An 18,679-nucleotide genomic window follows, 5' to 3' on the forward strand; every position below is an offset into this window, starting at 1 on the left:
CTACACTATTGACATTTGGTACTTTAGCATACAGAAAAGCTAGGCTTCTTTGTTTGTTTTTAACCTATCAGACTTAAAAAAATAATCCAAATTAGGTCTCCAATTCATTGTTAATTCTTGCCCAAGCAGAGAAGGGACCCAATTCAGTGGAATACTTAGGCATGTATATGACTTGAAACATAGCACCAAGTGTCTATTCATGCTGAAGTTCTTCTAGTCCTTTAGTATTCCCTGTACAAAAAAAACCCAACAAAAAACCAACCAACCAAACAATAAACCAAAATCAGGAAATGTGGTCGAGTGGATCTTCATGTGAGGGAACAACTGGAGTATATTGAGCTTTGCCTACAGGCGGGTGAAGATCAGCTTATGGGTAAAGATTAAGGGGTAGGCCAACATGAGTGACACTGCTGTGGATGATCAGAAAGAGGAGGTCAGTGAGGCCTTCCACAGATAGCTGGAGGTAGCCTCATGGTCTCAGGCCTGGTTCTTATGGGGGACTTCAACCACCCTGATATCTGCTGGAAAGACAGCACAGCCAGGCGCACACAGCCCAGGAGATGCCTGTGGAGCGCTGATGGTAACTTTTTGACACAGGTGGTGGAGGGAATCAATGAGGTGAGGTGTGCTCCTCTCTACCATTAGCAAAGCTCTTAAGTACACAGTTGTTTCTAGGCAGGTGGGAATTTTCGTGGAACTCTATGTGACTACTCACACATTAAATATTTGAGTGATTTCCTGGCTTTAAAAATGATAATAATAGATGTGCTTTTTCTGTGGTATGCAAACATCAGTTAACATACTGCCTCCTCTCAGTTCCACAGAGAAAAGTGCCATTTGCTTCCACAGGAGGAAACTTCTGCCCATGGTCTTAGATTTTACCATTTGGGAAGAAAATAGTTTTCTGCTCCAAGATTTCTCTCATGAAAGATACAGTACATAGAATTCCTGCATATCAAATAACCGTTTCTAAATTTAGTGTGATTTGCAAAAGGTTATTACAAAAATTCAAGCAGTAAAGATAGAGACATAGCAATGATTCATGTAAAAGTAAGTGATCACGCTTTGGGGGAGAAAAATCCAATAATATTAAATGGTGGCTTTCAAAGGAGACCTCTTCTAGACCGTTGTGCTTTTTACTTTATTTATGGTACAATGATAGGAAGAACACACAAATAGGTGAGGTCATAGATGAAGAGCAAACTAAGCTGCCCCTGCACTGTGTTATGAAATGAATCTAGTAAGTTTACGTAAATGAATATACATTCTTGTAGATCTATGGAATAGTCTTTGCTAAAAAGTTCAACATTTCTGTAAAATTATTAATGACATCTTTACATATTTTCAGTTATTTCTTTTGTTCAAAGCAGGAAAATGCTGTCATTTTATATAATTTTGTAGAAGGATTGTATAAATGTTGACCTTTTTTAACCAATTGGTATACCTGAGACAAACATGGAAGTGAACGTAACAATGAAAAGCCTTCCCTTTGTTAGAAGAAAACGCTAATGGATGCTTTTGTTATCTGTGTGTCTAAACTCAGTCTTGTCTAGTGGCTTGTTTTTGTAAAGCAAAAAAAAATTTCTTGACCTTTCAAACCACTGTGGCAAATGTACTGTATAACCAGACATGGTCAGTGACACTACAGTAGAAAAGAGGTGGCTGTCATTTACAAAGCTGTTTTTCTTTTACACTTAACACGTTAGTGGTTAAATCAAACTAGTCTGTGACCTGATATCTGTGCTTTCAAAGGCAGCTGAATAATCAGACCTAGCTGTCTCAAAAATTATTTTTATATACAGCAGCTTAAGAGATAAAAAACCCCACTGAGCAATGGCAAGCATTCATTTTTAAAAGAAATGTCTTAGGTGACAAAAAGGGGTTCCTTTGTTTGTCCTCGTCTTTTATTATAAAATACTGCATTAAATATGCCCTGAAACTTCCACTTTAGAGCTTCTGAAAATTATATGCTCTGTAGAAAGGTGGCATTGTAGTCTTTGCAGTGGTTTATAACCCATCTTGAAAATACTTAGGCCTAATGTATTTCCTACCCAGACCACTTCGACTAACCCCACCTTCATTGGGTCTCTGTTGCTTCAGTCTCCACTAGGCTCTAGACAAGGCTTACTCCCCATCATGATTCATCCCTTTACTTATCTAAACATGCTAGATGCCTTCTCACCTATTCTGAAGCTTCTCATTGCACCTAATTTCATTTGCCATAATATGCCATGAGGGATCTTGATCTGTGATGGCAGCAGCCCATTTCTCACCTGGTGCTTCACTGCCTTTAGCCTCGAGATGTGTCAACATCCAGATATACCCCAGAGTTGACAGTGTTCATCATCAGGGTCAGAAAGTTTCTTTGTTTATGGGTACCTACCCATCAGCTTTATCAACTCCATATTCAATCAAATAAAATCCATGCCTAACTTCATGGGTTGGATCACCCTGTGAAGTTATCTCAGCCTCCTGCTGCCTGAGGGAATCCAGACATCCTGTTTAAGGATCATGTTTTCTTCTCCCAGGATTTTAGACATCCCATCCAAACCCAAATGCTTAACACTTAATACCTTCGATGTCTTAAGGTACCTAAATCAATCATAATAGACCTAGGCCCCTTTTTTACCCTTTATCTCAGGATGGCAATAGCTATTGTGTCCAGTGACTGGACAGGGCTTTGAATTACTGAATTTCAGGAGATCACTTCCAAAGCTTTGTGATAACGAGGAACATATGAACAATAATACTATAACATCCAGAGAAAGTGTCATTGAATGAGTTTCCCTTGTGTAATACAGAAAAGCTGCTATCCATGTGATTCTTCATTTGAAGCTGCATTCTTGGTTTTTTATTCTTGGTTCAGAGAAACCACTCTTTTTCAATTCCACCTCTAAAAAAAGGTGGTTACCACAACAATTCCAGCAAAGACTGGAGAAACCATGAATAAGCACTGTTGGTTTAAATCTGCTGCATTTTTCTGGTACCATTGCAATTACAGGCTCTCAAAGTAGGATCTAACCAAGACTAAAATTTGTCTGTATGTGTAGCAGTCTAGGCAAATGACAAGATCATGGTAAACTGTCACATTTTAACCCCAGCCAACAACCAAGCACCACACAGCCACTCGCTCACTCACCCCCACCTGGAGGGGTGTGGAGGAGAATTGGAAATGAATGTAAAAGTTGAAGGTTGATATAAGAAAAATTTCATAATTTAAACAGAACAAAAAGGTAAGAACAACAATAATAACAGTTATAATGGAAAGGTGGGGAAAAGGATAAAATCCAAAGGAAAAGAAAGAAAAGAAAACAAGTGGTGCACAGTACAGCTGCTCACCACCTGTTGATTGATGCCCAGCCAGTCCCCAAGTAACAATCCCGCCTGCCCCAGCTAACCCTCCAGGTTTATATACCAACCATGACATCCCATGGTATGGAACAACTCTTCGGCTGGTTCAGGTCAGCTGTCCTGGCTGTGTCCCCTCCCAGTTTCTTGTGCCCCTCCAGCCCTCTGGCAGGGCCTGAGAAACCAGAAAGTCCTTGACTTAGTATAAACTTTATCCAGTAACAACAAAAACCATCAGAGTCCTATCAACATTATTCTCACATCAGAGCCAAAACACAACACTGTACTAGCTACTAAGAAAAAAGTTAACTCATCCTAGCAAAAGCCAGGACAGTAAACAAAAAGTGTTTCAGTTTCTGTGTCCATGGTTACTGGTTACCATAGGTCCAAGGTCCTCCAGTTTAGGCATTTGTTTCTGCTTCCGTTTATCAAAATAAATAAATAAATAAGTAAATAAATAAATAAATTTGGAAGGGGGATAATCTCCTGCCTCGGAAACATGACAATAGAGACAATCCCTGAATCTCCAGGGCCACTCATATACTGCTAAGTATCTCCTGTTAGGAATTTTGGGTATTGTTTGCCACCCCACTTTCCTCTGAAAAAGTTAGATCAGAACTCCTTCTTCTCCAGAATACCAACCACCTATAGCCAATATTCTTCCTTTGCAACTCAAAAAAAGAACAATTGCTTTGTGCATCTCAGAAGCTGGGATTTATTCTGAGTTGGGAGACTGAATACTTGAAAGTCATTACTTTTCCTTCTTGTTTTATATATATATACACACACACATATATATATATATGATTTTTTAACTGAAAGTGTAGTTATAGTAACTATGACTTATTTTACAGAATGAGGAGATAAAGTAACGTTCTATGTAAAAAAGCACCAAAGCTTCACAATCCCAGTTGCCAAATACTTTTCAGGGGCTGGAGTGGATCATAGATTTTCTCTTAGGCATGGTCTCATCTGCTGACATGGTGCCTGTTCCCACTTTCACTAAAATCATTGGAAGTTCTACAGACCAGTAAGAGGCAGGAATATGCTGTAGCTGTGTCCTGCACCATGGTAGTACAGCCCAGAATATGTAAATCAATGAAGATTTGGAAAACCTGATTTTGATTTTTCTTGAAGTTTTTTAACTTTGTTTAACCTCAGCATTTTAATATTCACTGGAGATCAGGAACTTAATCACTAACAGCTAACATAGCTAACGCATATCAAAAATCTGACACATTTCCAATTTCCCCACAGTTTTCAATATCTGTCTTTCTAAAAAAAAAAAAAAAGGATTAAATGGCTTTAGTCCTACTGTATTTAGCATCAGCCCACAGGGTTCTTTTGCTGTCCCTACAAAGGCTGAACATACAAAGCTAAGGTCACTCCTGGTGTGTCACAGATTTCAGCAGAGCTGCTCCAAGAACACATTTGGCCCATCATGTTATAACTGCAGTTTTGGAAAGCAGTCTCCATAGTTTCTAATATCAGCATGACCACTGAAAAGTAAATTTAAGCTAAGGAATTGCAAAATGTGGTGATTTCTCTTGGTTATTATCCCTGATAAGTACTAAGCTATTCTAAGGCCATTTGCAAGTCTATTTATTTATCATCTGATGATTAGGAGCAAATAGCATAACTATTAAAAAGCCTCCCCATTGCTAAATAGCTTTTTACATTTTCATTCTCTTTATTTTTTACTGTAATTGTTTCTGTTACTTCTCTTTATCCAGAAACAATGCCCCTTTGGAACAAGTTTTGAACATACAAACCAAACCAAACAAAGCCCAGACCCATATCAAACTGTAAATTTGCTAATGACAAAGGCATCTTTCTTTTGTTCCACTTCAAACATAAAGCTGCGTCTTTAAAGGTGTGGTACAGTTAGTCTTTAGAACTTGCATGTTGGTGTTAATTTTCCTATTTAGACAGAGTAAACTCAGTGGGAAAAAATATTTCTGGGATAAAATGGATTCCATGATTTTCCACTTGAAATAGAAGACTTCCATGGGATTTATATAAATGCTGTATTTTCTGTGGCTCTTCTGAAGCCATTCAAATTCACTCTATTTGCTAGAAACCTTGCTTACCTAGCTGTGGTGAAACTGTGGAAGAAACAGGCTTTGAGAGAGTGCTTTTCTAGCAATTCATGCTTCTGCCTCTTGTGCACCTTATAAATGTGATTGCTTTTCTTTTCCTTTAAAGGTTTTGTGTTTGTAGGTTTGCTATGAATCTAAAGTTTTTTGGCAGTACAACCAGTTGATTTCCTACTCAGCTGGCCATTACTTCTGAATTAATTTACTGGTCTGAATCTACTACTGTTCTTAAAGGAAATGCCATATTCTCATTATATCTTTCCATTATACTAAACATACTGCCATCATTTAGGTTATGTCTGGCTTTAATGACATTTAGTGACATTTCCCGTTACTGTTAGAGTTAGTTATCTCCTCATGGTCACAGTCTGTTTCTTTATATCTCTAGGGTGGTTTTAATAAAGCTGTGTGGGGACAGCAGCTCTATTAGCACTTCTACATAAGTCTTATGTGAACTGTAATGAAGAGCTGCAGAATTTTTCCACTGTCCTATGTATATGGTTTTTAATTCATTTATGCAACATCCACCAGTATAATTTTCTTTGGAGCCATTGGGTTGGTTCTGTCACAAAATCCAAATTTAACTGTCCTTCTCTGTAAGTGTAGCCTGCCTGAGAGAATATATTTTTACTATTTGGTAATTATTTTTAAAAAACGAATATCTTCTAAACTAGTAAAAAACCTCTAGATTTATGGAAACAGCAATGGCTGTTAAATTCAGCAGTGCCCGCCTGCTAGATCCTGTCACATAAAGTCAGAGTTATCATTAAGTCATATTTGTTTACACACACAAGCACACAAATTTCTCCAACTGGCTTGATTTGTTTGAAATTTTAAAGAGGAAAAGGCTTTTTAAGACATTTGAAAATCTAATAAATAAACTCTGAATGCCAGTTTCAGCCTTGTATTCTTTTCCCAAACTCCCTTGAAAGTAAATGACACAATCAAAATAAAGGTAAAGGTTCAACTAGAAAAACTTGGAATTTATTAAACGTGGGGGTTTTTTTCTCTACAATGCACATATAAAACAATTAAGTCATATTTGACTAACTGTAGCTTAGGATTGTTAGTGCTTTACCACCCTGGCATTCCTTAGCTGGCCCCAGTGGAACGTATAGCAGGTTCTGGGGATAGGGCAGTGGATTTGGTCTCAAGATATCCTGTTACTGTTCCTGGCCTTACTAATGATGTATTGTGTGATGCAGAGCAAATTACTCCACCTCTCTTTGTCCCAGTGTCATGAGGATAGCTACATAAACCATTTTGAGATCTAAAGATCTTTGAATTATATGCTATTATAATTTATTATTTATTCTCTGCTCTTCTGTGAGAGGTTTTTAAAGGCATTCTGTGCCAACTAACACACATTTTTCTGAGGCAAGCAATCTGCAGTTGTCTGAAGAGTCAGGCTGTGAGTACAATGAGACACAGCTTTTTTTTCATCTTGTTTCCATAGAGTTCCTACGCAGATAAGTTTCCTACATGAAAATTATGAGTTGATCAGGCACCCAAGTGTATGAGTTTCCAACAGGGAAACACAATCTCCCCGTTTATTTCTATGCATTTCTAGTTTATCATCATTCAAGGTTGAATATGATGTGCTTGGCTAAGCTGAAGCCTGTTTGAAGTTCATTCACACCAACTGCCACTGTATGGTAATGCACTGACTGGTGCAGACTGGAAACCAACTCCTACCAATAGCTGACACTGTAAATGCTGTAATGCTGAAGATTTTCTCTATCAGAAATGTGTTGCAGACAGTCTTTGGGGAGAAAAAAACCCACAAAAAACCACAAAGAATGAGCCAAAAACCAGCGCACTTTTACCTTTTTTTTCCATTGTTATTCCATACTGGATTTTAGATTTTCTTTGTTTGCCAGCCCCAACTGTTGTTTTTATTAGCTTTCCTCAAAAGCTGGCAATAACACTGTGAGGCTCTTTCAGAGCTTTTTTCTTCGATTCTTAACGCCCACACAGCTGTGGAAAATGTGATGGGTTCTGGGTTCTAGTTGCACGACAGTTTAGTTAGCAACAGAAACAGAACAATCCTTGGAGGTGTACCAAGAAAAATGTTCATCTCCATTATGGTCCCTTTACTGACTTAGATGGCTTTAAAGTGGTACCTGGACCCTTTAATCAGCCTTGCGTAAGAACTCAAACTCTTTTTGCTTGTGCTCCATCACCCAGATGACCATGCTGGTGTGATATAAAGTCCTCCAGGCAGGGCATATTACCTTGGTTTTGGCATAATGCTGACTGTGGCTATAGGTTTGCCCTGGTTTGGAAGGTGGGCTTGGAGTGCAGTCAACGTGAGCTTACATCTGCCCGCAAATGAGCTGCAAACACTCCTCTGCCAGCCCCAAAGTTCTGCAAATGGTCACAGGCGGTCTTGCTGGTAAGGATCCTGGTGAAGGCAACTGCCAAGGGTGGAACTGGGAAAGGGTGGGGGACCAGCCTGCCACAACCTGCAGCACTGAGAAATTCTATTGAGTGCTACTGCTTGCAGGCTGGCAAGCAGAGTAGCTCCAAATCAGGAGGGCAGAAGAGAATCTTAGCACAGAAATCACTTTGGCACAACTCCTACTCCTATTAGAATTCACACTGCTGTAAGTCATCTTTTTTTCTTGGGAAAACCACTACTAGCATCGACAGGTCGTTCAGCTTGTAGGCACACTGCAGTCTGGGTTTCTTTACTGCAATTATTGCCTCTAGTGTCAGCTGCCACTTAATTCCAGTCATGCTGTTTGGTTATGCTGAAATCTGTCATTAAGGTCTTTAAAGTTCCAAACACTTTCTTTATCCAAATCTCCTAGAAAGTTAAAAATCAGCAAAGAAAAATCAAATATGCTACTGCTTTTTCATAATAGCTGGAGCTCTAGCATTTTCTGAAAGTTTCTTCTTATAATTTAAGGGACAATATTAAAAAAATGGTAGAAGAGCAGAGGATGGATGGGAAAAGACTTGCAAGACAGAATAATGATTTTACAAGTAGTAAGTAGATCAGGTATACAAATAATTGATGTTACCAGAAAAATTGATTGCTTGTTCTGTTATAGAGAAAGAATTATAGAAGTAACAGATAAAGACAAAATAGCAAATGTGATTTATTTCAGTAAGGATTTAATATCACTGGCAAAAGGCTAGAGAGTGAACAGGCCTACACGGCCAGGTACTGGAAGTTGCTATTCATTCCAGTGGTATCACTTCTTCAGAGGTTTCATGGCCAATAGAGTTTATTAAAAAAAAAAACAAAAAACAAAAAACACCAAAAACCAAAAAAAAAAACCAACCCAAGAGTTAAAAACTGCATCCTACAGTACCAAATCCTCCCCTGGCACTGTGGACACTGATTGCTATACCAGGGAAGGTGTGTCTATCAACCTAGATATTATTATGAAATCTACCTAAAAGGAATTTAATGCAGAAAAAAAAATCTTAAAAAGAAAGTAGAAGGAGAGCATTCACATGCTAGAATATCTAATCCTCGGGCTCTGACATAAAATCGTACCTGTGGGCAGCAGATACCTCATTAGCTACTTCTGCTTTACTGCTATGTTTCATACTGACTAAGAGACAACAAAGTAATTCACAATTTTCATTGTAAGTAATAGCTTCTCGGTCCCAGTGTGAGGTCCTGACTCATCATCAACATTTTGTTTCCTGCAATTTCTGCTGTTCGTATGTGTAATTAATAAACATAATGCTGGTGCATTTAGTTGCTGTAGAAACCATTATTCCTTTACCTTCTCCTGAGGATTCTGAGCAAATCTGCAGTAACTCTGACCCAACTTTGTCACCTTTTTACATTCTCAAATGAAATAAGTTAGGAATCCTGGAAGGAATGTTTGAATTTCTGTCTGTGAACAAAGTTCTATAAATATACATAGCAATTTGTCCCCATAGACAGTTACCAAATATAGTTTCAAGACCTTATGCATTATACCATCCAAAGGAATCTTGGTAAGTTTTCTTTCATTACTTGAAAATAATCACTGCTGGTAAATTAAGTGTGATTTGCTCAAACTTCCTGCTAATTTGAAAATAATGTAAAATGCAGAGAGTCAGTTGTTAGAATAAATCAGGTAAGGAGAAGTGATACGGAAAAGCCAGGGCTGGACACAACTTACCTTCCCTGAAACAGAGAATACAAGAATCTCAACAATAATGAAGGTATTCCACCCTTGTAGTACTCTCCAACACTGTGAAGTTTAGAAGCATCCAGTTCACGTCAGCAATAAGAAGTTTTGCAAGCAGTTTCTGGTATTTTAAAAGTATACATGGTACACAAATACATATGTCAAAGTTTGTAGAGTGTGCAGACATAATGCAGTATGATGGGAAGGTAGGTAGAAAAACTGATGGCTCTGACAGTGACAGGAAAAGGCAATTTAATGTATAAACTGTCAGCACAGACTGGAACACAGGTATATCTCATTGCAAATGAGTGTCCCACCCTGCAGGTTAGGGAACCTTGCTCATACCAAATAAATAAATAGACACACTGATAATGCTTCAGTTAGAAGGAACAAGAGCATCTCCCAGACCACTGTAATACAGTGCCTAAATGGGTGCATGTGCGTAAAATGTGTATTAGAGTACCAAAGTACTGAACTACTGAGAAACATGCGGAAGAGCCGATGGCTGTTTTCACGGTGGTCACACTCTGCAAAAACATGTAACACTGATTTTTTCTGCAGCACCTGATCTCGCAGAGAAAACCTGGTTGATAATACCTTTTGTGAAAGGCATGTGACAGAACCACAGTTTCTAGATCTAAGTGCAACTTACCTATGAGGTAGTTACAGAGCTGTTCAGTACGATAATAAGAAATTCAAATGTAGGCTCCTACAGAGTTAGCGACAGCTGAGGAAGGAGCTATACCGAGATGCCTGCCTGAGTCTGCATCCTGCTTTGGGCACTGTGTACTGTGTACATCACAACCTGGAATGTGGAGCAGAATACATGTCTGTCTCTCCTCCGGCCCCAATATTTTGAAAGCAGGAGGTTTTACATTTAGTCAAAAATAAGTATTGGTGTATGTACCTGCAGAAACAGCCCATTATACTGTTGGTATGCAAATGTAGTTAGGAATGGTCAAGGTTCCTTTTAAGTAAAAGGACTGATAGATAATGTCCTGCTGGACAGTATCAATACATGTTAATAAAAAGAAGTTATAACAATAAAAAGGAAAATGCCATCTTTACAAAAGCTTTATTCTTTTCTCATTCCTCTGTCTTTTCTCTAAAATGAGATCTTGACAGAAGAGACTATTTGAGTATTGCTCTTAATGGGTTCTCAAATATGCCATTATTAGGAAATGTAATGAGGTTCCTCCCCTGTGTTCAATTCACTTTTATTTGTTTATTTTAGGGATGCAGAAAGGGCTGAAATTTTTGCCCCTGTGAACTTTATGGAATAATGGATCATTTCCTCTAATTGTTTTCTTTTTTTTTGTTTACAAAAGGAGGATGACTTAGTAGACATTCTGTAAAGGCCCAGGGATGTCATTATGTCTATTGCTATTCATAATTGGATATCTCCATGTAATTTAAAGCTATTAATGAATAAAATATAAGAGTACTTTCTCCACACAAGTAAACAAAACATTTTTACAAGATGGTAGAATTGTTTTCATCTCCTCAGAGAATGGTTGATATTTTCTGATGAAAATATCCATCCTGATTCTTCAGGGTATTTAGCAACAAGGTTTAAGAAAAAGGAAAGACAATGGAAGAGTTCAAGCCATGATGGATTTTATATGAGAACATTCAGTATTTTTGAAGACTCAGTGATATTCCCAGAATACAGAATTTTAGAGCTTTCACCTTTTATTAAACATTCTTTTACTAATGGTATGATCTGTTACTATGGATATTCCCATTTGTTTCAGGTGCTTTCATAAATGTCTTGCAAAATTCTTCATAACATTGCAAAAGTGAAGTAGATTGTGGGCACCTGTGCTCAATTGCATGACACTAAGAAGCTTCCTACGATTATCTCTGTCAACAGCAGGAAAAAACCCACGAACTAAGGATGTTGTTCATATTTTGTAATGGTCGGTTAGTATGTGTTTGTCAGCTGCATACATTATGACAAACAGTTACCCATTTCAGCAAAATGGCACAACTTGTTTGAAGTCTCCACGTGCCTTTAAGAAGCTTGCAGAGTGCTTTCCACCTTTGTTTTGGAAAAATAATTCACGCTTTCAGATCTATTTACTTTTTCCACTTGCTAATCTTAAGACATTAATTTACTGCATATTAATGCAATAATTTGATGAATTGAACATAATAGAAGTAATAGTGAGCAGAAACCTCACCATGTAGTCTCAAAGCTTTACTGATCCACAGCTGGGAACAAGAGGAACGTAAAATCAGACAGAGGCAATGCTTGTGTTCCTTCAATCATAGGCTAGATACATGGCTTATCTCCTCATATATCTAAAATAGCTTAAAGCTATTCCACACTTAACTCCTGTACTTCACTGCTAGCATAATTATGCTGACAGGAGAAGATATACTGAAATTTTCACCACGCTTCCTGCAGTGTTCTCTCTACAGAGTAAAAAAGGTACCATCCAAGATTTTCAGAGAAAATCTTCAGAAGAACATGAAAGTGTGTGTTGACTCGTCTGTGATGCCAGAGTTGTTCAAATCAACAGAAGAATATCTGGGAATAATATCCCACATCAGTTATAGGTTACTTGCTATTGAGCAGCACCAACAGAAGTATTCTTTGAAGAGATTTGAGTGGGTCTTGAAAGAAAAGGTGTAAAACCCTAACGCTTTTAAGGATTCAGAGATAAATACTTTAAATCTATAAGGTGACAGTTTTAAGACACAACTACCTTCCCAGAATTTCATGCATAATAACTACATGCCAACTGGTATGAACTCCATTTTGCTCTCCCTGCTTACCTGGGGCTGTGGCTTCCACCAGGGATCAGCTTCAAGGCTCAAGGCTACCATACCAAAGCTGTTTTGTACAACCCACACATTTTAAACACAAAGAAAAGAAAGTTGTACTGGAAAAGCTCCTAAAACACTGTTTAGGAGAAACTCTGTGATCATTGAAAGTGAATGGGAAAATAGGAAACAAGATCCCAAATGTAAGCAGGAATGCAATTACACAAAATATTTAAAATTAAGCTGCAAGGCTTCAAATTCCTATACAAACAAAGGGGGCAGGGCAATTATTTAAATTACATCATGATGTAACCTATGTAAATCTGAGTAGAAGAGAACTGCTGGGATGATTACTCATTAAAATAAATCATTATTTCATCCAGTAAAGCAAATTATATAATTCCAAACCCAATACTTATGAGACAGAAGCCAAGCATAGCATTACTGAAATAACACCAAGGAATTTTGTCTTTTACAAAAAAGAAGATAGAGTTGTGACAGTTCTCTCTTCATAATTTTCAAGTGCTTTCTAAGCAAACATTTTTTTTAATATTATAAAAATGGGACATACCCCATTTCACATCTTCACATAATCTAGAGGAATAAATAATGCAGAACCAAGCCAGTAATTAACTGAATTAAAAGCAAAAGGTACAGAAAAATCATAAGGATTCCAGCATGATAGCAAATGAAAGGGTTTGGGGTCAGGTCTCTCCCAGTATGGGAGCTTAAGTCATTGATCTGTTTTACTCTGTGGAGTACTTTGGTGTTGTCTCTTCTTGGATTTAATGCAGGAGTTGAACTGTGTGATCAAGTGCAACATTAGATTAAGTCATAAACAGAAATGCAATATAATTTTCTTTCTTTTGACTGTCAATTAAATTAATTTTTACCTTGCATTGTGGAGTTATTAGTAAAATTAAAATACAGGAATTTTTTTGCTTTTCTTCAGTTAGCTTATTCATTTCTTCAAATGAATGAAAGCAAGAAATAAGTCAAGGTATATTTTAACTGTATGTTAATGCTGAGGAAAAACCAGGAATCCAGGTGTACCACTAGTCATGGATATGCGGGGTCCTGAGATAAATCACATAGACTAGGATCCTACATGGAGAGAAGTGTTATCCACACTGCATGCTGGGGTGAAAATGAATCTCTTGCTCTTTAGTTTTTTCTCCTCCCATTTCCTCCTTCTGTATCCTTCTTCCTCTTTTCATTATCTGTTTCTCTGTAGAATTCTTTCTTGAAATAAAACCTCTCTTAAAATTTTATCATTAACAAAAAAAAAAACCAAACCAAAACAAAATAAACCATGCATACAAACCTCTTGTTTTTCTCTTTATTTTGAGCTTTATGACAATTTACCCAAGCTATGTCTATTACTCTAAATAGACTAATATAGACTAAAATATAAATAGACTAAAATATTGAATGTTGCCATTTGAAGACAAAAGAAGACTTCAAAATAAAATATAAAAATATAGAAAAAGACAGGTTGATTTAATGGTGAGAATTCCATGGTGGTTACCTGTGAAGATATTCAAGACAGAAAGAATCCTCAGTTTTCTGTCTTTTTAAAATACTTTCTGGATGTCCTCTCTCATAGTGTCTTAGAATGTATTAATTTTGGTGTCATGAAGGATAAAAAACATCACTTAAACCATGCCACCTTCAGAAAATAAAATCTGGTATATGTGGTACATGGCAACATTCAGCTAAAAATCTTTCCATTTAATGTAGTTTTATATTCTCATTTACACTTCATCATTGATCAACAGAGCAGGTAAATGACCTTCAGATCATTTTCATATCTCAAAAAATATTTCTGATGTACAAGAGTGGCTTTCTCAGGAATTACTTAGGTATATATGCATACAACATTAAACTTAATTTTCATGAAAATTACTGTTGATTCCACACATTTTCTTTGATTTTATGTTTTTCAACTCGAGTTATAGCAAGTCTTTCATTATTTAGAGAGAAAAGATATCCATGTTATGTTGCTCTTATACATTATTCCCATTTAATACATATATTTCAGTAGCATCCATTAGCACCATCAGTCATAGGTCGATCATTTGAAAAGGTTATAGCAATGCAAGTCAAATAAATGCCATTGTATGAAACTTAGAAGTAAACATTTTCTTTTTATGACAATATTTGCATTATTCTATCTTTAAAATTTCAATTTATAAAGAGACAGAGACATATACAAATATAATGATATCTATCAACATATTTATGGCATTTATCCTGATAAGAAAAGCTTCATGGTGTCCTACTGCTCCTTTCAATGGTTCTTTTTTTTTTTTTCTATTTCTTCTTAACTAGTTACTGTTGTGGAAGTTACTGGGAGAATTAAGTTTAAATAAAAGAAGTGTACATTAGAAAAAAAGATTCTTGGAATGAAAACCCCTGCTTCTTCAGAAAAAAAAACATAACCCCTGGCATTTCATTCCTGCTCATGTTAAGGCAGACCAAAAATTTAGGGAGCACAAGAATTCATTGAATCACTTTCAGAGGTGATATTCAGCATGTGCCACAGTCCAAATTTTACAAAATTATTAAATTCATTTTTTCTATCTATTTCAAGTCAATGAAAGTTATCTAAAACTTACCTGGAAGCTACTGCTGAATCCTGCAGTCAGCACTACTGTTATGGTTATAATAACGAAAAAAGCCTTTCTTCTGTTTCAAATGTTAATAGAAAAGAGTAACTATTTGACTGACAAGTTTTAGCTTTCTAGCTAATGTCATAATAAGTCAAAGAATGATAAATCAGTACACTGAACTACTCAAAATAAAAGTTACTTAGCTGAGGCCAATTTTTATAGTTACTGGAATGTCTTCTTCCCCGCCCCCCCCCCCCCCCCCTCATTATTGCCTTCCAGAATCTGTGTTTACTTGCATGACAATTAATTTGAGTTTCCACTCATAAATGTTTCCATTCCTCTGTTCTTTTGCTGCAGACGTTTTCCCTACAAAAGTGTTAATGTAATTCAGGAAAACTGCCAAGAATTACCTCTATGTCTCAAGGTCACTTTTCCTGGTGGAATGGCTCAAAGCCCATGGGACACTACAAACAATTTTGCTAGTATTCTTAGCTGTTTGCTGAAACAGAGCGTTTGTTTTCTATACCCAGAACTTTCTTAATAACAAATTATTTTCATCTATCTTTTCATCAACACCACAGAAAGAAATTTAAATATAAAGCTGTTTGTTGGTTATTTTATGTTTATGGTGATACAGATCACCCCTCAAAATATAGCTACCCTTAAGGCAAGTACTTAGTGAACAATATCAAAATTATTGTGACAAGTGGACTAGATTTTCCTCTTGTTCATTGATTACTCATCGTAGTGTCCCTCTAAGCTGTGCCCTATCAGCAGGCACATTTGACTGCAGTTTTCAAGCCTTCAATAGACAAATAGATAGATGAGTGAGATAGACAGAGAAACATGAAAGTCTAAAACTATCTTTTTGAAGACCTTGAACTCCTCCAAGACATTCTTCTCATGCATGATGTGGTCTGGGGCACAGCTCTGCATGAACAGCCCCCTGTCTACACACATCTGAGGTCACTTGCTTTCAACCTCAATGATGAGCATGCAGCTTGTAACACAAACCTGCAAATCTCTCTGATGGTTTTTCCTCCAAATGACAATGAGCTCACAACAGCTGGCCTAAAGGAGATATTATTACCTTGTCCTTTGAAGTGGTTTATAAGCTGGGGAGACAGAGCTTCCTTTCTCCCTTTCTCACAGATACATACACACATGCACAGACAAACACATAAGTATTTGTCAATTTAAACTTCTGAACAGAATTTGAATTGAACCTAAATTATAAGTCCATTTTCCCAAATTTCAGAAAAAAGAGGACCTCCAGAAAAACCTGATGCTTCGGTGCTAGTACCAAGGTGACTTTCTAAGTCCTGCAGAAGGATGTTCTATCTGCCTAATTTAAGCACTTAAGTTTAAGAAAAGTAGATTTTCTTGTGAATGCCTGAAAGGCATCTAATGATGTATCTGTTAATATCTAAGGAGCTGAGACAAATTTCTTTGCAGGAGTGCTTTACTAGACACCTACAATTTGAGTTTAAGGTGGATACTTATGTTAGATCAGATCATGTCATGCCCTTTTTTTTTTTTTTTTTAAGGTGAGGTGAGTACAAATCGGGAAACAATTCTGCAGCAAGATTTGTAATGCAACTCTAATATATCAACTAGTCTGTTGATTGTTTACATGAAACAATTGTTTCAGCAAAATAGTATCATAGAGAATCGATCTACTTCATCCTGTGGGAAAAGTCAAGAGACCCAGCTGTTGACTTTTTTTTGACAGGGAGTTGCTGTATCTTTTTTTTCTCAAGGCTATAGAATAAAAACTGCTTGTGAACAAGAATATACTTTTAACACAGGTATTTAGACAGAGTGCTGAAAATGAAAAGCTTCTAGAGTTGTTCCTCTGATATCCTGTCATTCTGCCACCTGAGAATGAACATCTGATAGCAGGCAGAAAGAGGCAAGGAAATTTCACTTGGAAAACATCAGCAGCCCTTATACATCTGTTAATTAGAGCAATCTGCCCATGTTTCTCTTAGACATGCAATGAATCAATGCTAAGCTAACGTGACACATTTTCACTGCCTGCTGTAATAGAATTGAAAGTTACACATTTATTTATCAGGTGGCACTGATCTACACTTCCTTGTCTGATGAGAGTGTTTGATTATCACACTACCACTGTCTGGTCTAGGTATGATGTACTGAAGATTTTCAATCTGTTCCAGTGAAGTTATAAAACAGTATGTGGACCACGTTTCTCCTGGAACATTCAAGCACTACTTGTGCTTGGACTTGTCCAACATTATTTTTGCTCTATACTGTTAAAGAACTGGAGAGCAACAGTTGCTGGCAATAGAGTTGCAACAAAAAGATTCCTTTACTTTGAACATCTTCAGGCACAATGCAGGGTTTCATACTAACTTCTATTTCAGTTTTAAAGTAGGGCTCATGTTTCTGACATTTTTTTATTCTCAATAACAGCTGGTATAAAAAAGTACTACCTTTCCCTGACTAATGACAAGAATATAACTTCAGGGTCCTACATTAGGTGCCTTTATGCCTTATTGTTAATCCTCAGAGAGCTCTGAAGCAAAAGAAATTCAAGTTCAGCCTGCTTATGAAAAAACTGCAAAGCATTGAATTAAGGAAAATGTTACTGGGAGATATTAATATAAAGACAGCATATAAACAAAGAGCAATATGATATAAACATTGCACGAAAGAAATACATGTAGATAAAATAGCTTAATGAACTGAACAGAATGACTGAAGGTGGAAGTTCTAAGGCACTGAGAAATACGTCAAGGCCCTTGGTGCACCAGCCAGCTCTGCGGTCTGCTCCCTCACCCAGGGGTCTGGCTGCCAAGGTCAGCGCTGGAATGGGACAGCTGTGTAACCTTGGATCAGACATGTGAAAAAGAATAAGGTTGTGGGAAAGAGCTGTAAGAAGTTTTGTGGAGTCCCAGCCCACTAGCTTGGGAGCTGCATGTAATCACAGGCCCTCGCCCTTGTCCCTCCCTGAGCTATGTTGTCATATGCCCAATACCTTGTTGATTCTGACCTTGCTTTGCTGAGGCCGGGTCTTCAGCCTCAACTGAGTTTGTCTGGCTGTCACTAGGTTTTTTATTGACTCTGTTTATGGTCCCCAAACCTGGATTGCTTCTCTTATGTGGGTGCTGCAGGACTGTGTCTGTGGTTGGTGGGGTGACTACCTGCCTTGCTGTCATGCTGGGCTTCCAGCTCTCCTTCCTTTGCAGAGAAACTTTTTCTTGCTGGTATCTGGCATGCTAGGAGGTTGCCAGCCTGCTATGGGTGATGCTTGCACAGGTTTCACATACCGAGCTGTCTGTAGGAGCAAAGCAGTTTCACCAGCAGGTGGAAAACACCTCATATACCTGAAACCAGTGTCAGTGGAGCACTGTCACGGGGCAAAGCCACTGTGTTAGTCTGCAAACGCTAATGCAGAAGAGAATCAATGCAGATAGAGAAGCGGTTATATCTGATTTCATTACTTAATCTACAGGAAGATCCAACTCCAGTCTCATTTTTACCCTGTGGATAGTCTGATATCAAAGGGAAAATGCATTATGGCTTCTGTGGTTTCTTACCTATAGCCATTTTACATTGTTATTCTTTTGACCTCCCTTTTTAACACAGTTAGGCTAAAATCTTTCCACTACATAGTGTAGCTTATAAAGTGTTCGATTGACAACTTCTATAAAGCATTCTAATGTTCACTGCAAAGCCTGGGAAGGCCTATGAG

The 18,679-nt window shown here is 37.4% G+C and overlaps 1 long non-coding RNA gene across 1 annotated transcript in view; it reads left to right on the top strand.

The window, feature by feature from the left end:
- Window positions 1–425: 425 nt before the first annotated feature.
- LOC308066626 overlaps window positions 426–18,679 on the top strand; it is an 85,547-nt gene continuing 67,293 nt past the window's right edge. Inside the window, exon 1 of the long non-coding RNA XR_013929232.1 lies at window positions 426–18,648. This is a non-coding gene — a long non-coding RNA (uncharacterized lncRNA). The remainder of the gene's footprint in view (window positions 18,649–18,679) is intronic.

Source organism: Falco punctatus (assembly GCF_963210335.1).
Source record: "Falco punctatus genome assembly, chromosome: 6".
NCBI lineage: Eukaryota > Metazoa > Chordata > Aves > Falconiformes > Falconidae > Falco > Falco punctatus.